A 23,581-nucleotide genomic window follows, 5' to 3' on the forward strand; every position below is an offset into this window, starting at 1 on the left:
AGGACATGAGAGGGCACTGTTCTCATTATTTTAATCTACAAAACAGAGGATATGAGTGTTGAAGGCATAGACATATATAGGTAGACGCCCAGTCGACACGATACGTCAGCGTGTCCGCCATGTTGCGAGTGGCAAAAGTGCCATTTAAATCAATACAGGTAGACGTGGAAACCGGGTTTTCTGATGAAAAAACAATAACGTTTTAAACAGTATCGTTTACATACTAAAGATTTTGGCGAATCATTTAAATGCAATTATTTAGATCCATTTTTAGACTAATAATGGCAATTATTAAATAATAATAATAATAATTATTATTATTAAATAATTCCTTCTATATAAGTAACATTTCTCGGACTGCCTTCTTCCACCTCTGAAACATTTCTAGACTTCGTCCTGTTCTTTTGCCTCACAGTACTGAAGTATTGGTTAATGCCCGAGTCACCTCATGTATAGATTACTGTAATGCTATTCTATCTGGCATCCCATAAAAACGTATCCATCGCTTACAACTTCTTTAAAATTCTGCTGCCAGGATAATAACTTGCTGTTCTAAATCCACTGAACACATCACACCGATTCTCTCTCAACTTCACTGGCTCCCGATTCCGATACTAAATCCCGCTCTGAACATTTCAAGCTCTCCACACCTCGCTGATCTCCTCCAGACTGGCACTCCTCTCCTCACTCAGATCCTCATCTGCAGCTCGACTTTCTGTGCCACACGTCAGACTCGGTGCTATGGGAGCTCGAGTGTCTCTCATTGTGATCCTCAACTTTGAATTCTCTTCCCTCTCATATCCGTCAGCTCGATTCAATAACACATTTTAAAACTGCCCTCCAAACTTATCTTTTCAAACTGGCATACTGATTGTGAATTTTGCACTGTTACTGCCAGTTCTCTTTGTTTGTTTGCTAATTATTACTTTTTGATTTATCATTTCCTTGTTTTAATTTTACTAATTGTTTAATTTTATTTTAAGGTGACTTTGAGTGCTAAGATTATAAAACAGGATTTTCTAATGGCCAAATATAGCCAAAACAATTGTTCAGCCTTACCTATGAAATGTAATCCCCGGGGATGTGGTTTGGAGCGTACAGCGGTTTGTACAATCCCAAGCAGCACTTGCGTGAGGCATCTTTATCTTTACTCCACTCCACAGCAGTGCCACTCGCAATATGGCGGCGACGTTGACATACGATGCTGCTGGTCATGTGGCGTCTAGTTATTCTATGTCTACGGTTGAAGGTAACTGAAGACACACCCACTTCCACACCAAGCACCACCCAATTACCTGTAGTCTCCACCACTTCCTGAAGATAGGAGTCTGACTCGTGGACACACATCTGAAAAGACAAAGTTGATTTTTGCCAGTTTCAATTTGCACGTTTTTTTCTTTCACAAGAAGAAGGGATTACCTACTGGCTGGTGCCCCTACTGTTTCTTTATCTGTGTTTTGCCTTTATCGTTTTCAAAATATATGTACAATACAATATGTGATATAATGTATTCAGATCACAGTCACTAACAGCTTCTTTCTTCTCACCTGCAGCCATAAGGATGATCCCACTGATGTTTCTTCGGGCTACACTGCGGAGCTCTTGCCTGTTCTACCCTTGTCCATTCTTTCATTACAATATATACTGAATAAACATATATAATGTCACACACATGAGTGTTAGGGGTGTCTCAAAGGTGTGGCTTTGAGCAGTACTCCAGGTGACAGAAGTGGCGTGGCACATCTGCTTATACAATTTCCATTCCTTTGTAGAATGGAGCAGAACAACCCAGAAGACCTCTGATGTCACTTCCACTCTGGACATCATTAGCTCCCACTAAAACGTAAAACACTCTTCTGAGAGGTCGTAGCCATTCCTTGTGGACCTAACTTCAAAAGAGGTCAGATCTCCACTCCCCTGGCAGCTATTATACGACTGCAGAAAGTCACATATCTCAGGCGCAACATTTATCCTTTCTTACAAGCCAACTTTTGAGAGAAATTAAGCAGGATGTCCTCTGGAGGTCCAATTATTCTTTTGTTTCCTTTTGACTTATTCAGACTATGTTTTGGAATCATGCGGCTAGACATCAGTCTGATCAGTCTGTTTTCCTGGAATTTTCATAGTGCAGCACGAACAGTTTACAGAGAAAATGATTAACAGAAAACCTCTGTGGGCTAAGGAGACAGATCAAAGGAACACGGTCAGACTAAGAGACAGGATGTAACTCTGGAACTAACAGGTCTTTATACCAATGGTGTGAAGCAGGAAATCTTTAGACATTGGTTTAAAATTGACTCAGATGGCCTGCATGGTCCCTAAATCTCAATAAAGCTGTTTGAGATGAAGTGGAAGAGGAGGTCACAAGTGTTGACCATAAGAATGAGATTACAGGTACAAGCGGCCGAAATGAGCTTTCTCCGCAGGGTGGATGGGCTCTCCCTTACAGATAGGGCGAGAAGCACAGACATCCTGGAGCTGCTGAAACCTCCACATTGAGATGAGATAATCATCTGGTACGGATGCCTCCTGGACACCTCCCTGTGGACGTTTTACGGGCACGACCAGCTGTGAGAAGACCCCGGGAAAAACCCAGGGTTTGCTGGGAGGACTGCATATCCCAGATAATCTGAGACCGTCTTGGGATCCCACAGTGTGAGTTGGCAAGTGTGGCTGGGGAAAAGGACAGAAGGGCCTCACTGTTAAGACTTTTGCCCTGTGACCCAGTTTGGATAAGCGGTGGAAAATGTACAAATGGATGAATGAATGAATGAATGAATCAAGATGTTCCTAGTTAAAACACTTACAGAAAATGTCTGTCAGCATTGAGTCAAAATACCTAAAGAATATTTACAGCACCTTGTTGAATGATTGAAAAGCAAAAGCTGCAAGACAGTCTAGGGACAAAAGATGGTCTTACCTAGTTCATGACTGGTGGATCTAAAAATGTGGACACTGAGTGTTTGTACAGTACTGGAAATCCCCGTGTGAAGCTACAGTGTGTATGTATGAATTCAATTGAGTGTGTGTAATGACTTTTTACCATGTCACTTACACTCAAGTCTTACATCTTTGATACTAATTACTTTTATATTACATAATACAAAGAAAAAAAAAACAGGTTAGTCAAGAGAAAGGGATTAAGCTACTGAATACAGTATAGCCAAAGGCAGGCGGAGACTGTCAACGTGGCTGAAAATGTGGAGAACTGAAGGTGAAAAGGCGGAGGCCGAGTAGAAAGTGAAGCACAATCTGGGACTGTACCGAAGGCCTGATACTGCGGTGACGTCTTAGGCTACATGTGTGTTCTACAGTTAGAGCAACTGAAAACATTGTTTGTGTGTTAGTTTATAATAAAATGAATAATACATTTTCATTATTATTGAATATGATATCATATAGGGTAGCCATAGTGGATCAGTGCCTGATGGATCCTGAGTTTGAATCCCATGCCCAGTTGTTGTCTTTGTGTAGTGTGCACATTCATCCAGTGTCCAAATGGGTTTCTCTATAGCTACTCAGGATTTCCTCTCACATCCCCGAGGATGTGCATATTAGGATTTCAAATCAGGACAGTGTGTGTGTGATTGGGTCCTGTTCACAGTTTGTTCCTGCCTTGTGGTTGATGCTGCCAGGATAGGTTATAGATAACCATGCACTTAGTGAAGCTTTTTTCATAATTTCATGTTATTGTCAATCCCACTTAATCCAAAGCAGGGTTATGAGGGGTGGGGATGGAGGTAAGGGTGGAGCTTATCTTTGCATCATCATTATATTATATTATGACACACGTTTCTACCTATTTTCAAGCCATATTCATTTCACTGTATGTACCCTGTAAGTGTGAAAATAGTGAGCCTTTAAACCTAGCATTTTAATTCAAATGTTCAGTTAACCGGTATGTCTTTGGAATGTAGAAGCACTTAGGCCTTGTCTCTTGGAGGCATCAGCACAAGCAACTTTGCCACTAGGCGGCCATCAACATAACATGCTACAGTCTGGCTAAATAAAGTAACAGTCATGGGCAGCGAACAACCTTTTCTGTCTGCTTACGGTGCAAGGCAGTAACCAGTCCTGGAGGGGGTGCCAGCCCATCATTTGTCCCATTCACACATAAACCAGCGGGGTCAAAATAGAATGCCATATGCACATCTGGGAATGTAGAAGGAAACCCAAAGTGCCTTGAAGAAAACCCACACAGACAGGAGAGGAACTTGCCAGCTCCACAAGGAAAATGCTTAGGCACTGAATTCAAACTTGGGACACTGGAACTTTGACACAATACAGTTAATCCATGTGCTAGTGTGCCACCCAGTATATAACATAATATAATATAATATATATCCCTGAAGTGGCTAAACAATTTAGAAAATAGATGGATAGATGTTCATATCCCTTAAGTTTTGTAACATCATGAATGGGTGCGCTACATAACGCCAGGAGTGGATACGAGCCAAAATGACACAATGGCTACAAGTTTCACTTCTTTACCTCAGAGCCGCTTTAAAAAAGGGATTTGTGGAAAGTAAGAAGCCTGCTGCAAAACCTCTAAAATGTACAGCTCCTTCAGCCTTTATGGCTAGTTCCCTTTTAAGTAAAGGCTGGGAAAACACACATAACAGTTTTTACTGAAATGCTGCCCAGTCAAAACTTGCTCTCAAAATAGCTTCTTGCTGGACAAGATGATGTCATTTTTGCAGAGTCTCTTCAGCAATCCATAATGAAATGAGTGTCCCGTAGAGCAAGGGAAGAGGCTCACTATAGAATAAGTACTACGTGGATATCCCCCCCTGTTTACAGTGCTATTTTTTTAATAAATGTAAATGTGCCAAAGGCATTAATCTTTGGCTAAGACTTTGCTGAAGCAGAGGTAGGAATCCAAAAAAAATAAAGCAAGTGTTATTAGAAAAACTTTCACATGCATTGGCACAAACCCAAGTATGTGTGCAGAACACAAACGGCAACACTTGGATTGAGCTTCTTCAGTTCTTGATCCTTAGGCAGAATGTCTTAACAATGACTTAAGAGCAAAGTGCCCATTATGTACCCTACTGTAACCTCGACAAGAACAGACCACCAATATACAGCCTTTGGGATGAGCTACTGTATGAACACTAAGTGGAGCAACAATTGAGTGGCAGAACTGAGTGACAGGTGACATTCCCGTCCCTAGACTTTATCATATCACATTAGTGATTTACAGAGGGCACCAGCTCTAAAACGTGGCCTGACATTACAGAAGCCGTGCTCATCATTTGTCCATTTTAGATTTCATTATTAGGCTCAGTTATACTAATTAAAACACAACTTTAACTTGTTACTATGGTTTACATATTTCTGCCATTTTGCCAAATATATCCTTAATATAAGAAATGACAGTAAACATATCAGGCTTGTTGATGCTACCATGACATAATGAAAAGTAAAGTACTGCCTATATTATTAATACTATTCATTATTAAATAATTATCTATTACATGTCTGTATCATGTCTACATTACACAAGTAAAAAGAGTGAAGTATACTGAATATATTATGAATGCATTGGGGTTCATTTTCTTTAAAATATTTATTCTATTACTGAAAACATGAAACATTATTATTATTAAAGTTCTGAGTCCAAGCTCACCCCCCCACCCTGAGTTAGCCTTTTGGCCACAATGCGTTGCATATCAGGCCTCCCTGCTGCCCACCTCTCAGACCGAGGGGCTCCCATTAAACTTTACTTAATCCCGATGTTCTCCTGCTGCTTTGGTGTCACTGACGTGAGTATTTTCTGGGGATTGTCTCGCCCCCTTGTGGTATCCTTTTAATTTTACTAAAACACCACTGTTGGGGCCGTATCTGTTCTCTGTAGCACCTCCTAGCACCTGTCACTCCAGCCCTTATGTGATTATTGCTTTGTAAAGTCATTTTAGATGGTGCTTTCTGCTCTAGTCACTCCAACGTGTAAAGTTTGGTTATATGTTTGTGATATTATATGGTAATCCATTTTTACATATAGTTAGAGGCCCGGTTTGATTTGGGTTGCTGTTCATGTCTTGCCTGTTGCGTCCAGGTTTGGTTCCTTATTCGTGTCCACTACTTTCAGAATACAGTAAGTTTAACTCCTAACAAGCCTGTGATGGAAGCCCAGCATGGATCATTGAATCTGTGCATCCTTCTATAATGGCTCTAGCAATGAAATGTTCTCTGCACAAAACTGATTGTTCAAGTACAGTAATTCTTCTAATGTGAATCTCCCCTACCAGAACACCCACTCTCCTCTAGAATGTAGTGTTTTCATGACAAGCACAACACGTACTGCTGACCTTTTACACCCACGGATGCCAGAGGAAACTACAGAATATAGGATGAAAATTCCCTGAAACTAGGCTTGTGCTTAACAGGGAAGTGAATTTTTAAATTTCACATAAACATTCAGCAAGTTTCTATTTCACAGACTATGGAGAAACCTGTCCTGGCAGTTTCTCAAAGCTTGGTAAGTTTTTGTTGTTATTTTGGAGGGATTTGCTCAGCTCTGTCTAACAAATCAGCAGGCTGCATTTACTGAGGCTGCCAGCCAATCACTTTTCCAAATCTGTTTGAAGTCAGCCGCAAAGTAACACTGAAGTAAACAATCACACATTTATTCAAAGGTTTATCATTGTGGTCAAACAAATAGGACACTGATAGGGAGTTCAAAGTCAGCTATCAAAATCACCAATCATCACACCAAAGGACAAAAGGAAGAAAGGAGCTTGGGATGACAAGTCCAACACACCTCCACAGCGAGCCACCATCTTGATAGTATGTTAAATACGGGGGAGAATACACAAATAAAGTGTGCTGCAAATGCAGCATGGAAACGCTTCCATTATGGCCAAAACCACACAAACATACTCAGAGTGACCACAAGAAATAAATGGCTGCAGCAGCCCTTCAATTAAGTGAACTGGAAAGGGGAAGGTGGGCTTGTTAAAAGCCAAATGTCAACTAAATAAATCTGTTAAATCTTCACTCTAGACACTTCTAGGTTTGGGGGTTTCCTGAACAGGACAGGGCAACTGTAATTAATGGACTTTGACTGACACTGGTAGCCATCTTAAAGGGAAAAGGTGGGTCTTTTATCTGGACTGTAATTAATGTGTTTGTCACTTTAAGGAATGACTAAGCCTGTTCAGATTTTGTCTGTTCATCTAGTGGGGGCTACTATTAATTACTCTGGCTCTAATTTTATTTCTGTGATTTTTTCCAACCCAGTTCCAAAGCTAAGATATCAGGACAACTAGAAACTTAAAAATTACCTGGCTGAGGTTTATGCTGGTTACCCTGCTGGGTTGATTCCTGCTTTGTGACTACAGCTGTCAGGATAGGCTGCAACTCTTTATAAACCTGTACAGGAAAAAGCAAGTATTTAAAACAGATAATAAGAATGTAGTAGGGTGGCACAAAAGTTAGTGCTACTGCCTCAAAGATTCAGTGTCCAGGGATCAAATGCCACACTCAATCAGTGTCTGAATGGAGTTGGCACAATCTCCCCATACCTGAGTGAATTTTCCTTTGGGTACTTTGATATTCCACCCACATCTCCAAAGACATGTAGGTTAGATGAGCTGCCAATTCTCAATTGTCGCCTTATGTGTGTGTGTGTGTGTGTGTGTGTGCAAGTGAGTTTTGTGATGGAATGGCACTTTATCCAGGATTGGTTCCTGCCTTGTAGCCACTGCTGCATGGGTAGGTTCAGGATCCTTGTACCCTATTGGATAAAAGAGTTAAAAATGATTTCTTTACTAACAGGACTCCATTCACTGTGATCTTTTCTATAGTAAATGCCACACTGACTGCTCTGATGGGTGAAATGTTCCACTTGCGGCTGCCCTGGGAATTCATGGCAGGGAGTGACACCTACAAAAATGTATAATGTGAAAAGGTAATGTTACATGCATTCTCAAAACCCATCAGTCTGTTCAGGGTCACAGGTGGCCAAAGTCTATGCAGGCAGCATCAGCCACAGGAGAGGCCTACTCACACACACACACACACACACACACACACACACACACCCACACACATTGCAAATTTAGTAGTGCCCATTAATCAAAAATTTTTGAGGAGTTAAAATCCAAAGTATACAGAGAGGGTGCAAAGTCCACCCAGAAAAAAACAGGCATGAAATTCAAATCTAAGATGCTGGATCTGTGAGGCTGCAGGACAAAACACTCTACCACCGTACCGTTATGTCAAATGCACCCACTAATTTCAAAAACAATACTTAAAGCTGATATTGTAATAATCTCAGACTTAAGGAAATGAATTAGAAATAAGTTTATGACTGGTACAAGAAAAAGAAATGAAAAAATGCTGTCAATAAAAACATTAACGTTAGTATTATATTCTAATATCTTCTAGAGTCAGCAGGCATACCACCTGCACCTCATCCACCTGAAGCTAAGCATGTTTGGGCCCTGCCAGTACTGGGATGGATGACCATCTAGGAAAAGCTTGGGCTGCTGCTGGAAGAGGTGTTGGTGAGGCTAACTGGGGTCGCTTAGTCTCTGGTGGTCTGTGTGTGGGTCCTGATGCCCCAGTGCAGTGACTGGGACCCTGTGTTGTAAATATGGCGATAGTTCTGACTGTCTGTGGACATTAAAGATCCCAGGGTGTAGCTACATTTGACAAAGGTTTCCAAATGGTTTCAAAATACTTCACATGCAGTTACCACACAGACACTCTGGCACTAGTGTGACTTGCAGCACAAAAAATACTCTACAGTACAAGTGTCTTCATTTTTAAAGATTTTAACGAAATTCAAAGCAAACGGTTTGCACAAAAAATAGAGAAAAAAGGTTGACAATACATGAAAGTGGAACTTATGATATTCTGCTTAAATATCTATGTTGCATTCTTTAAGGTTTCTATGTACTGTTCTATGCCACAGATGGTCCATGAAATGTTAGCCTGTCATGTCTATTTGTCTGACCGTTTGTGTTTCTTTCTAGCTGTCGAATTTCAATCTATGGGCTACTCTAATGTCACACAGTTAAGATTATGAGCATTCCATTTTCTACAGCCTATAGGGAGTTAAACTGAATCTTCCATTATCTGTGTTAACCCTAAGTATATTCAACCCAACAAAAGAAAATGTCCCATTAACCTTAACTTAAAGGATCTGGCTCTTAAAGAGGACATCCTTCAAAAACAGTCGGGTTTATCATGATGTCCTGGGTAAAATGTCCATCATGGCCTGGTTGTTCTGGCCCCTTTCTCTAATTGGCAACCCCTCTCATCCCTTCACCACCTAACAGCTAACGTGAGGTGAGAATATTGGCACAATAATGGCTACAGTTGCATTATCCAGGTGGGTCCTGCACATTGGTGATGGTGGAACTGGTTCTCCACCGTCTATATAAAGTGCTTTGAGTTGCAAGAAAAGTGCTATATAAATGTAATCTATTAATTTTATTAATAGTATGCTCTTGGAATTCAGTGCACCTTTGATCACTTTATGTTACAAGACTCAGTTCTACCATTACACTGGGTTTGCAGGTTATGTCCTTGCAAGGTTTAGTTCATTCTTATCAAATCAGTTTCATTTTGTGCCCAGATGTCTCCCTTATTAGATATGGCATACCTCATCATATTGGGACCGTTTCTAGTTTCACTTACTATCATGACAACTCCCAAAGTGCAAATGTATAAAAATGTAATATTTCTTTTTCTGAAGATACTACTTGGCTGTAGCCTACCTTTACACCAATTTGCGTTACTCACATTGTGCCCTTAAGTAATTGCACCTCGAATTTAAGACTGAATGAGTCTCTGAATACAGGAAAAATAAAATCTTCTGAGTTGGTGGAACTGGCATTCACAGCACCCCAGTCCTGTCCTGTCCTAACTCAGAAGGCCTAAACTTTACTTCTTTGATGCCTGTCTTATCGATACACTTTGCAACACTAAACTCTAAAGCGTTCTTTTTTTATTTTTTATTTTATTGATTTATTGAAATCACACAACATTCCATACAAATAGATTCATTTTACAAGAATAGGATTGAAAACAAATCAACCCCCACCCCGAAAAAGAAAGCTTAAACGTAAACGAATACTGAATACGAAGAGTACAACAATATACATTTCTGCATTTATTTTCAAGCACTATTAACACCTATAATGGGTTTTCACTAGCTCTCTAAAGGATTTTTTTAGTTTTTAGTTCAATCATAATGGTACTGCAGGGACCACCACTGGAACTGGAAGAACAGCTACACAAATCCTGCTCACCAGCATCCAGTTAAATTATGGGCTCTTTTAAAATGCTCCTTCTAGGATATGTGCCTTTATACGGTTTTGGTCTTATTTACATAATATAATTTATTAATGCATACATTCTGAACCAGACATTACAATTTCAAGTGTCTCGTCTTTAAAAGGCTCAAGAATTACTACAGCTATTGAGAGAGGCTTGTAGCTCCAGCTATGAAATGATCTGCCAGCGTGTGTAATGGATACTCCATCACTCTCAACCCTGCCCATACTGCAAGTCTGACTGCCAACCTGCTCAGAGAAGAAAAGCTTGACATTCATTTTGACCTGTCACTGGCCCACCTCTGTTCAAACTCTCTTCATGGCATCCTGCTGTATACTGGCAATGTACCCCCAACTGTACAAAGTGATGTCAGATATATTGGGAGCCTTGGGACTCAGTGACAAAAGGATTCAAAAGGCTTCTTTTTATACTGTTTGGCATGTAAGACTGTACTGTAAAAATGACTGAAAGACGACGGGCAGTTGACCCTTGTGATTAGCAACACGGCTTTGTCTGTTTTGAGTGCTCCGTAGCCCCTAGAGGTTTAGCACCTAAAGAAATGCTGTTGACTGCAGTGTTTGTTGTCTTCTTTTCTGTGGTCATCTGGGCAGATCCTGGTTATAATGTTCATTGTTTATGGTAATCATTGAAATTAATTCTGTTTCACTGGGCATTCATAAATGTTGAATAAAATACAATCTATCTATCAATCAATCAATCACGCAGTGCCTTTTTGATCTCTGTAAAAGTCTAAATGAGACATATATACATACATACATATAAATAAGTATTACACTGAAGTAATTATTTACTGTTAAAACATTATAATAGTAAGCATATTTAAGTGCTCTGAGCTATCACTACACAACAGAACTGAACATGTGCCTCTTTAAGCCACTGGCACTTCCTGCCCATTCCCGAGTGCATTTTCCACATTTAACTGTTAAAGATATGCAGATCAGAGTTTGAAATAGCGCGACTGTGAACAATCATTTAAATAATTTGAAATATGTTTTAGCAATGTTATTGTTTTCATGGTACTTTTAACTGCCTTTGCGTCCAGATTGTTTTAGAAAGGAAACGTATGTTATTTCAAATTAAGACATTTTCATTGCTTTCCAAAACTACTTTCTTGACCTTTCCCACTATAAAGATGAGCCTCATTTTGAAATGTAAAAATGACCCTGCCACACCAAGCTATTCTAGAAAATGGAGTGAGAGTGTTTTGAAACTGAAAATCATTAAACATCACACATTATACAACTGATGATTTTTTATGTTGCAGGCAGTCCCGGGTTTTGAACGAGTTTTGCTCCTAAGTCTGTCTTTAAGTTAAAGTATTAGGTAGGTCAGGACAGGTGCGTACATGCGGTTCTTATTTAGCGTCAGTTAGTCCAATGCTTGTCTTAGTATACTGTATATCATTTAGTTTACCTCTCAGTGCATACAAAAACACTTAAGAAACACTTTCACACATCTTAAATATAATAACACCGAACATAATCTTAATAATAATTTGGCAAACTATATAACTAACTCATTTTTTGGTATTATTACGTGCAGTATGTGTCAAATTGCCTTTTCCCAGGTAGTTCTCAACATGAAGATCCACTCTGACTGCTCCACGGGCCTCTCTTCAATGCTGGAGCATCCACAGTCTTGTGAATCGTGTGGCCGCACAATAACATGATGGCAGGAATTGAGCTGACAACTCTGTGGTTTAACTATGTCTGTGAAGATTCTCAGTCATCCAGGTGAAATTATCTGGTAGTTGAATCATGGCAACTGGACAGGTAGATCCATTTCACTGCTCATCCAAGCAGCTTCTTCAGTCTGAGGAATGTTGTTAAAGACCACACATTTATCCTCCAGGTTAGTTTCACTTCACACCTGCCCTGATTAGGCTCATTGAGTAAAACAAAGGTTGTGTGGGTCGATGTAACAGTCACACCTTTCAACAGCCCCTCCTACCCCCACAGAGTGGGTCGTTAAGAGTGGCCCACATTGTGGAGGTGTGAATTGGGCCTGATTTTCCTGGGAATGGATGAAAAAGCAGCATGATAAATTGAAGACAGGTTATGCCTAAGGCCTCCACCTCTGTTGAGTGAGAGGTTGTTGATTTGCACATACAAAGCTTCCCTCACCCCTCTCTCAAACCACCTGTCTTCTCTATCCAATATCTGGACGTTAATGTCCTCAAATGAGTGTCCGTTGTCCTTCAAATGGAGGTACACTGCTGATTACTCCTTCTGTGCTGGGCCATCCTCCTGTGTAGCGACTGTTTGGTCTCTCCAGTGTACAGTTCAGGGCACTCTTCACTATATTGAACAGCATATACTACATTGCTCTTCTTCTGTTTTGGTATTCGGTCTTTGGGGTCACTTTGGACTCTCTGTCTCAGTGTGTTAGTGGGTTTGAAGTGGACAGGTATGTGGTGTTTTCCAAAAATCCCTTTTAGCTTTTCAGACATACCATCCATGTATGGAATAACCAGGTTCTTCCATTGGCCCTGGGACTCTGAGTGTTCTGTTGTCCTTTTTCTGGAACAGGATCCTGCCTTGTTAAAGGCCCACGTGGGATATCTACAGGTCTTAATGGCTGTCTTCAGATGCCCGTTTTCCTTCTTCTTAGCTTCTGTGGCAGTGTGGATGTTCTCTGCTCTGTGGTGTAGAGTCCTGATAACTCCTAGTTTGTGTTGTAGTGGGTGATGTGAGTCAAACAAAAGATACTGGTCAGTGTAGGTGGGTTTTCTGTAGATTTCTATTTCTAGCTTTCCCAATGATGACCGCAAAATCCAGGAAAGCCAGATGGTTATCTTTGGAGTATTCCCTGGTGAATTGTATGTTGATGTCCAAAGAGTTAATGTGGTCTGTAGAAGGCCTGTACCTTCCGGATTTTGATCTTTACCCAGTTGTCGTCAACATATCTGAACCAGTGGGTTGGTGTCGTCCCTGGGAAAGAGTTGAGTGCTTTCTCCTCCATTTCTTGTACAAGATGGCTCAAATGGGTGACACTAGGGAACCAATGGCACAGCCATGTCTCTGTCTGTAAAAGTCACCTCTGTATGAGAAGTGGTGTTCACACACAGATCCAACAGCAAGCAGATTTGATCCTGGTTAAGGTTGCTTCTGGTGGTTAGGGTGCTGTCTTCTCCCAGTCTCCTCCTTACAGCTGTTAATGCAGCAGTGGTGGGATGCTGGTAAAGAGAGATGTCAAAGGACACCATGGTTTCAACTGTATCCAGTTTCGGCTCCCTGACCTTGGAAGTAAACTCCTCTCAATTGTGGATGTGGTGGTCTGTGCATCCAACTAAAAGTGCCAAGATTGTGGCTAGGTATCTGGCAATGTTGTAAGTGACAGAGTTAATGCTGCTGACAATGGGTCTGAGGGGGGCTCCTTCCTTGTGTATCTTGGGAAGGCCATAAAGGCAGGGGGTGGTCTCCCAAGGATACAAACAGTGATAGATTCCCCTGTCAGTGGCGTTTTCCATTTCAAGGTGTTTTAGGCAGTCTATCACTTTCTTTTTGTAGATGTTTGTGGGATCCCTTTTCAGTTCTTCACACGTGTGTTTGTCCTCCAAAAGTGAGATTACTTTTTCATTGTAATCTGCAGTGTTCAAAACAACAGTGCATCTTCCTTTGTCCACAGGCAGTATGGTGATAGTTTCATCCCTGCTAAGGGATGACAGGGCCCTTTTCTCCTCCGTGGTGAGGCTGGATTGTGGTGGTTGCGCGTTGGAAAGGGCTGCAGAGACTTTGAGTCGTAATTCTTCAGCCTCTTCCACTGGTAGTTCGTTGTTCCAGATGACAGATTCTGTAGCTGTAATAAAGTCCACAACCCCAGGAAATTCACACCTCCACCAGGTGGACCACTCTTAACGAGCCACTCCATGGGGGTAGGAGGGGCTGTTAAAAGGTGTGACTGTTACATCGACCCACACCTTTCCCTTCCTTTGTTTGATTCAGCGAGCCTATTCAGGGCAGGTGTGAAGTGAAGCTAACCTAGAGGGTACATTTGTGGTCTTTAGCAAAACTCCTCAGACTGAAGAAGATGCTTGGATGAGCAGTGAAACGTATCTGCCTAACAAGAACAAAGTCCAGTTGTCATGACTCAGCTACCAGATCTGTGGTGTAAAGTCTGCCTGGAACACAACACACTGCTGATTTTCCAGTTTAAAACTATTAAACGTAATTGTATTATACTTTATAGTATAATAAATTGCTGCAGTATTTTAACAATGGGATCAACAGCATATGAAATTATTCTCAGTGGGTCACAAAGTCATGCTGTGGTCAAAACTGGGCCTTTGTGACTTTATATAGTACCTTGAACAATGAGCATTACCCCCTGACATTTCATACAATAAAAACAATTGTTTCATTTCTCGGCGTGAAGTTCTATCAGGTAAGCTAATCTGTACTTCCTAGTAACTCAAATGAAGTTAAGAATTTAAATTAAGAATTTCATTGTCCTCTGTTCACGTGTCAATGCCACCACTAGTACTATTTCTACTATGGAGCCACTCATGCACACATCCACATGAATCAGCCTTTACCTATACTGCATGTGTTTGGGAATGCAGGAGGAAAAGCAGAGTATCCACACAGAGAAAGATGGGATGCAGAAGTGAAATCCAGGAATGCTGTAACCATAAAGTAGCAGTGCTATGCAATGCTGCAGTGCACCACCTATGATGGTTTCATCATCTTCAGAGCAGCATTGCAGGGCCTTTCAAGATGCCGGAGGCTTTAACTGGAGGCAGAACAGGTTTTCTTTCTTTTGTTTTCTTTCTTTGGCAGAGACGCGTATGTTTGGAGGAGGGGGACTTCCATTCCCGTTTTTTTTTTTTGTCCCTTTTGTAGTACTAATATGGAAGCACAACTGAGCAAATGGCTCAGAACCTTGTTTTGTACAGCACCGAAAACAAAATGAATCTCATTATGGAAATCAGTCAGTGGCATCTTGTGCTCCTTTTTAAATTCAGTGACATATACTTAATGGACTTCCACAACTTGGGCACAGCATCTGAAATCCCTGACAGTCCGCTTTTTAGCACAATGTGTTCTGCTTACACATCCAAGCAGCAACAGAAGTTCCAAGGAAAACATCCAAAACCAAAATGATGCAATGTCCCTCTTCCGCCCATTTAGTTACACTGCCATGCTGAGCCCAGTAGGGGATATATGAGTGCAAACCACCTGAGCTCTCTGCACCCTGAACCATCTTTTCACTATTTAGGACAATGCTTATTCTGTTATGTCGGATGTCACTTATGTAGTACACTGTCTTGGTAATGCTAGTCTATATTGTGCACTTGACCAACAGGAAGACACCAGTATTCCTGTTCTGATATTCCCACCTATACCATAAAACAAAACAAAGCTAACGGGTTGAGGAATGAATCTCGGCACCTACCCCAGCTATTTAGAATTTGACATAATTGGTGAGTTTACTCAATGGGGCTTGACGGTTACAACTGCTTGTCAAAGCCATGACCTCCAGGAATTCATAGCCCAGCATCTTATTAAATGCAGAATGTCCAGTGGACATCTACTATTGAGTTATTTTACAATTGTCAATGCTTCTCCACTAAGCTGGCATGTCACTTTACATGGCATTCTTTCTGATGATGGTGGACCTTGTGAAAGGTGCTTTGCATGATGCAGATTTATTGACTGATAAAATGGAATACACAACAACATGTACTTTTCTGCAGATTTGCTGTCCTACAGCCCACAATGTATTCTAATGCTGCAGAGGTCACCGCTAATGGCAAATGGTGACTCACTGGACATGTTAGAGGTTATCGGCGAGTACACCTACAGGAACACATCCTTAAACACTGACCAGTTTTCCATCCAGCGTCTTACATAAAAACAGAAGTGTGGATGTCAGGTCTACCTTTGTGCAGGGGCGTTCTTCACAACAAGGGGAGACCTGAAGATCAGAGGTTTCCTTTGTGGTGGAACAGAGGAACCTCCAGTTAAGTGCAAGACCAGAAAGGAATCCCGGCTTGGGGGAAGCCCAGAGAGACGTCAGCCTGAAGCAGCTGTGAAAGCTGTTCTGAGGTTTGGAAAAATGGTTACTTTTCCATTCTTTTTAGCCAAATGTAGGGGTGAGGTGCCATCTTTCCGTAAAGGGACAGTGAAAAATCACAGCAGCGGCGAAAAGAAGGGACAGCAGCAGAGTGATGTGGAGAGCCCCCACTTATAACAAGTGGGTTCATGAGGTGAGGACACATAACTTCTGATAGCCAGACCCCCAATCCCAAGACAAGCTTTGTCTTTGATGTCTTTTTCATGTTTAATGCTTACTGACATTTTTATTCCTCAATTTCTTTAACCATGGACTAATCTTCACATCACAGAGGCATTCTGAAGTCTTAAGCACAACCCACACATCCATTCATGGTGTTGTCCCCCTACGTCTCCCAGATCTTTCCAATTGTGAGATGTGATGTAACACTCATCTTACCTGCATTGATGATGTCAGTGTACATTATGGGCTGACCTCCTGGCATCATAAAGCCAAAAAATGCAGTTAACTTCATTCAACAATTTGCTCTGGTTTAGGAGTCCCAAGGCCATCACTATATGATGGAGACTGAATATATACCAGCTATGACTGGCATGCATGAAGACACCAGACACAGAAACTAAATCATTTACTTATCCAACTGTTCATGTTTTTATACCAACTGGACACCTGCTTCTCTGCCACTAATGCATTTAGGATTGGCTATCCATCCAACCATCCATGTTTAAACATACCCAATAGAAATCATAACTGTGTAGGTTCAGAGCCTATCCTGGTGGCATTAGCCATAAGGCAGAGCCAATCCTGGACAGAACGCCACTCACACCTGCACACAGCCACAGATTCAGTTAAAGTCATCCATTAAACTATCTTGTAGATCTTTGGAATGTAGGAAGAAAACCCAACAAGCCATCAGGAGAATGGATGCTAACCCACTGGGGCAGACAGAGGACTGGGTTTTAAGAGAGATCTTTGTAAATGTTTTGAAATGTTGAAGTGTCCACTTTGAGAAAACAATGGAGAACAGTATGGTTACTGGATTTGAACCCTAGCTTGCACATTGTCTCTGTATCTGTGGAGATGTTTTTATTCAGGTGCAGTACGATGGTCACCAAGACTTTGACATAAGTTTCAATGGCAACTCTAGTTTGGAGCAGTCTGAGTGAAGGTGAGTGGTTGTCTTTCCAGAACCTCCACCCAAAGGTTCAGGAGGTTTGGATTCACAGTTACAGATCTTGCACGTGGACTAACTAAACACACATGGAGTTAAGTGAGACCCCGTACATCAAACAGACACTTCATGAACGCTAATAGATGAGCTGGTTTTGTCATTTGTGGCTATGGCTGGTTCCATGAGTACCAGCTGTTAAACTTTTTTTCCATGTCAAGCATTACCATCTTTAGGTGGAAGGTTTCCTGGAGGCTGAGATAACATCTAGGATGTCATTTCTGAACCTGCTTGTGAACAATTGTACACATTCAGCAACCATGTGATGAGTCTGTGGCGCAGAGTTTTCCTTTTCGATGTGGTTGTGTTATCACTTTAAGCTGTAGGTACCAAAATGACTTTGACAATTGAGACACTACTAAAATGACTTGTGGCTGTTATTCCTCTGATTTGCATATCATTGCTGCAAGAAAAGATTCAGAGGATAATCTGTAGTCTGATACTTCATCTCAGGCTATGGAAAATGCATTTACTGTATAAAAGTTTGTGTCTGGGAAACATGAGTGAGGCAAGAGGTGATAGTTCAAAAATGCCTGGGGTGGCATATTGGCTCTACAGCATCACCCGACATATTTGTGTTTCATGCCTGTCCACTGTCTGTGTGAAATCTGCACATTCTTTCCATGCCTGCTCTAGCTTTCCTTGGAGTGTTCCAGGTTTCCTCCCACACCACTAAACATGTGCAGTTTAGGATCATTAGTCATTCAAAATCATCCCAAGGTGGATTTGGTTGTGTTCATGATGTGCTGGTGCCCTGTACATGGCTTTTTTCTGCCTGTGCCAAGTTCTACTGGGAGAATCTTGAGAAACCTGCACGAGTGAATTGGATTATGGGAGGCTGAGAATGGTACATGTAAAGAGTTTGTCTATCTTCACCCCATCACTTTGATGAAAAGTCCATTTGTTTTTTGTGGCTCCGAGTTCCTGCTTGGTACATTTGCCCATTTTCTTGGATGTTTTGTATTATGCATGATGTCCACATATGCACAATGAAACCTTGGTCTTATGCCGCCTTGACGTTTTATGTATTAGACTGTAAAAGTGATAAACGCGGCCAGTTTTGGTCCACTTGTTTCATCATTTGCTCCCAAAGTCCATTTTATAGATCTTTGTGGAAAACCTTTTCCATATCATGCTTGATAGTTGTGCTTTAAACTGTATATTCAGTCATTACGATAAATTACACAGGTTCAACCACAAACTTCCTTCTGAAAGCACTGACTGGAATGTCCTTTAACTATAATATATTCGGATGCCATCCTGGAAATGCAGTGTTAGTGATGATATCACCAGATCCCTGTCTCTTTTTAGAGCTACAACTTGACTGCTGAGGTCTACAAACTGTCCCACTGCACACCAGTAAGTTATGGTAAATAAAAAGACAGGTAGATGTGAAAGGCACTATATTAGATACACTACCACACGATACCACAGCAATGAGTCTGTATTCATGTTCAAGGTGAGGAGAAACCTGATGTGGAGTATTTAACATCAAAAGTGACAGACCCTGCACAGCTGGGTCCTTTAGTGACTTGCATTAGCTGATATTCAATCAGCAAAGTATGTAAATCAATCTTTCTATCTATCAGTCACCCAAGGGAGTTCTGTGCTTCTGCATCTGGTAAGTGTTTAGGAATGCACTAGACAGTCACTGGGACAAACAAGCAGAAGAAAAGTCAGAAGTCTCATTTATATGTTACATTATATACCTATCATGTGTTTCTATACATAATGCAGGAGGCCCATTATTTAATAACAAGCCTACAATGCAGGTTATAATAATTTATTCACTATTGCAAGTCTATATCCATTAGAAATTGTTCTGTCTCTTTTTAACTCCTATGTCTGCATAGCACCTCACTTTTCCGATTACAGAGTTCCATTTTGCCGGTCCTCTTTTGCAAGAGTGAGAATGGAAACTCTATTGGAGATTTTATTTTTTTTTCTCACTCTCTGCTGTCACCGCCTGGGGAAACCCGCTTTCACTTCCGTTTTTTTTTTTTAATGCTTGTCACATACTGTATATATACATTCTTTTGCAGCCAGAAGAGTCAGTTTAGCAGCAAACCTCTGCAAAGAGACAGTTGCTTGCACTAAAAGGACTAAAGTTTTCACCATAAGAAGAGCACAAGTGTAAACAGCAACACAACAGAGGACTTTACCAAACCTGCGCTGCTGCTAAGGACACAAGGCAAAAACCTGAAGGATTAAGAACGTCTCTCAAGAATGACATCTGTGGACCCTGAGAGTCTCAAGACTCAGCCCCAGGGACGGGGCTGGGAGATGTGCCTGCTGGGCTCTGTCATTTGCCTATTTGTTATGATTTTCACTACCGCTGGCTGCCTTTTCTTTCTGGCGAAAGACATGAGAGGAGGACAGGTAAGGACTGAGGGAAAGCATAAGGCTGTATGGCTCACTTGTTTACTCACGCTGGTGCGTGCCAGTGGTTGTGATGACACAATTTTTGCTGCATGGATGAATTTCCATTTTTAAAGTAAGCTGTCAGTGTGTTGTGAGTGTAGACTTCTTGCAGACAGTGCAGTTAACCTTTGTAAATGTCTCTAACAAGGACACAGATAGATAGAGTGCTATACAATGCTAACATAATGTATATAAATATCTGGCTATGTCAAAAGAAACTAAAATAAATAAACCATTACTTAGATTTCCAGAGCACAGAAAGAAAGTGTCAGCATGGTGGCTTAGTCATACATTTTGGTTTGGTAGCATTGGTCAAAACCTGTATTTAATCATATTTGCAAAACAATATTATTTATTGTATATTTTCTTTAAAAAAGGCAAAAAAATGACTTGCAATTTACAACTGTTTTTTTTTCTTTCTTTTGCAGCACATTGCAAATCTTCTGGCTGAAGAAAGTAAGTATTATACATGATATTTATTTTTTATGTAATATTAATAAGCATAATGATACCTGTAATGTCGTGAAATGCCATCCTGGTCAGATTCTTGCATGCACAGGAGTTTGGCTCTGGCTACTTTTCACCCTAAAATTCGAATTAGATATTTTGCAAGTTAGCTTAATCAAAAAAATGCAAATACAACAGCATCAGTAATTCTTTTTCTACTACCATTAAAAATAATGACGACAACAACAACAGCAGGGTGGAGTGTTTGGACACATTGATTGATGCTATTGCTCTTTCTGCAGTGTCCCAGGTTCAAATGCCACCCCAGGTTCACTCTGCTCCTGTCAGGTCACTCCACATGTAATGTCTCCTAGGATCAGCGTCCACTGCTTATTAGCTCTGCTTGAGTCCTTGTGCTCTGCTGCTGGATGTCTAATCCAGTTGATTTAAACTACTATGTTAGGCAGGGTTTGAAAATAACCAGGGTGTAGGTTTGAATCATAATGACAAGCTGTAAGCATTTTATAAAAATCATGAATTCACAATTTTTTATGAAGGGTTGGGGTTTTATATCCCTTCCCATAACACGTTGATTACAGCAACGTGAAAACTGACAACCTAAGCACTATGCAGCACTCTCTGCTGGCCATTTTAAGAAATGTTAGAGAGACACGGCTTGGCTGAGACAGGAAGGTGAAAGACATTGTCAAGTTTCTGTTGCCTGTCCAAGTTTTTGGAAGAGCTTAAAAAGAACTTGAGTAGTAGTAGTGGTGGTGACATCTTGTAAATGCCAGAATAAATGAGCCAATTATATATAAATATGTGGGTGGATTAGTGTAAAAGTGATACAGAACCTCATATTGATCATGGATTGCAAAACTGTATTCCAAAGCATGACAATCAAGGCTGCTCTCTTTTGCCCCTACAGATTATCTCAACAAGAAAGAAATGACCATGAAATGGGAGGACCAGACTGGCACTGAAAATGCCTTTGTGGGCGATGAGTTGGAGTATAACAGCTCAACTCATGTGCTGAAGATAAAAACAGAAGGCATTTACTATACTCAATTACAGATGGCCCTGAAGTGTGAGGGACCAGAGTGCAAAAAGAAAGGTGAAGTCACTTTACATGTTAAGCTGACATCAACCATAACTAGCACTGCCCTGAAGTGTCAGATTGACATCTCCCAAGTTTGTCATCACTCTGTGGTCAAGCAGTGCAGCTCCCTTCTAAGGATCCCAGCACTGGGACGACTGACTTCATATATCGAGGTAACAACAACAGATTTAGGGGACTGGAGCCTGGATGCCAAGAACACCAACATGGCTATCTTTCTCCTGAGATAACACTACATTGAATTTAGCTGAAAAGCAGCTGGTTTGGAACAGAATACTAAAGAGCGGCCGAACGCAGGTGCTCTCCGTGCTTCACAGAAAGGGGTTCATTGTCTCTAAGGACTCGACGTATGCCATGACTGCTGAAACTGGGACTTGGAAAGCAGCAGTTGTAAGTGAGAAGCAAAGACTTTGATGGACAGGCGTATCCGGTCAGTATCAGACCATCCGCCGAGGGCAGCAAGATGCACAGAGGCACAGATACTCACCTTCTGGACCGAGGGTCTAGGTGAACTCAAGTGTACATTTTTTATTTATATGTTATTGTGTCTTTGAAACACTACAGTTACTTATAATTGGGACCATGCGGGGCAACTACATTTCTGTACTGTACTTTATGAGCAGGTGTATTAATTATTTATTTATTCTTTTAACAAGGGAAAACTCTAAGCTGAATTTGTTACACTATTTATCTGTCATGTTCTTCAGTAAATACACTTCCAGTGATAGCCAATGCTTTCTCTTGTTTTCTTACGGCGTGGTTGGCACAGTACGACTCACCTGAGTCTGTAAACATGCAAAGGCAGATTTCCACATCCCACACTTTCACTGCAGCACAACGAAGCAGAGCTACACTGCCTTTCATGTTTTCTGTGACTCATTCAGTCAGGCTTTATGCTTGGAAAGGAAATGCCAGTTAGCTCACTTCTTGTTTAGGCCTCGTGACGTCCACCCTACAGTAAATGAACAGCCTGCAAGCTATCTGGGATGTTTTTAGGAGCTACATGTGTTGGGAAGTTCACACGGCCCCTTGTGGTTTTATTTCCGTAATTTGTTACCAAACAAGAAGGATCATTTCATATCAGAAATGGTAAATGAGGAGCCAAATTTCCAGTACTTTACAAACATGTCTTTAAAGGTAAACGTTTGTGTACATGTTCAAGGTATTCCCAAACCTTTCTCCTCTTTGATGAAGGATCAGTCAATTCTCATGAAAATTAGCCCTGCTTAGCATTGTGGAACTTATGAATTTACCCCATCTTTGTCAACATACATAAAAAAAAGTGTTGTGTTTGTGTTAAGCTACAGGGTGTTGGCCAGTCATCAGCTTTAACGATTGCTGAAACACCAGTGGAAAGAAACAAAAGCCGCGTGCAGTCCACTCACATCCCCAATATGACAGGAGGACGTCTTCTTTCACTTTGATTAGAAAATACAAGTAGTCTCGCCATGCTGTCCATGTAGACTGAAGAAAAGAATTCAGATACTTTTATAGAAACACAAACTAACTGGCAAGCTGAGAAAGTTCAAATTGGCCTTACTGGGATTCATAACACAATTCCAATATTAAATCATTTATCATTCATTTAATCCTATATGTTTAAGATCAAATGAAATTAAACACGAATTTTAATTTTATTAAACAGTAGACAATTTCTTAACTAATACTTTTTTTTAAATATAATATTACATATAACACTGAAATGTACTTAAATACAATCTATGGTCACGGGGGCTGGCGCTCATTCAAACAGCACAAAATGCTACATGTGCTACCCAGGCGCAGTGTGCCCTCACATACTCATCTATACTGAGGCCTACTTAGATGTGCCAATGAACTCAACAAAGTAATCCTTAGGGAAGTGGAAGGAAAACCAACAAAGAAAACGGAGAAAAGTACCAAGTCCACAATGGTCAGGTGCACAATTCAAACCCTGGACAGCAGACAAGCGAGACAGCAACACTAACCATTGCGGTACAGCACTACCCTACACTAAAACAGCACCCTTTCAAATACCCAGTAATGCAAGCAATCCTTTTAACTCA

At 40.9% G+C, this 23,581-nt stretch overlaps 1 long non-coding RNA gene across 1 annotated transcript; it reads right to left on the minus strand.

Annotated features, from left to right (window-relative positions):
- Window positions 1-1,295: 1,295 nt before the first annotated feature.
- On the minus strand, window positions 1,296-20,751 carry LOC120541411. The gene is made up of 3 exons (XR_005635996.1): window positions 20,485-20,751; window positions 7,287-7,374; window positions 1,296-1,347 (listed from the first exon to the last, which is right to left on the minus strand). It is a non-coding gene; the product is annotated as an uncharacterized LOC120541411 (long non-coding RNA).
- Window positions 20,752-23,581: the final 2,830 nt, after the last annotated feature.

Source organism: Polypterus senegalus, chromosome 12 (assembly GCF_016835505.1).
Source record: "Polypterus senegalus isolate Bchr_013 chromosome 12, ASM1683550v1, whole genome shotgun sequence".
NCBI lineage: Eukaryota > Metazoa > Chordata > Cladistia > Polypteriformes > Polypteridae > Polypterus > Polypterus senegalus.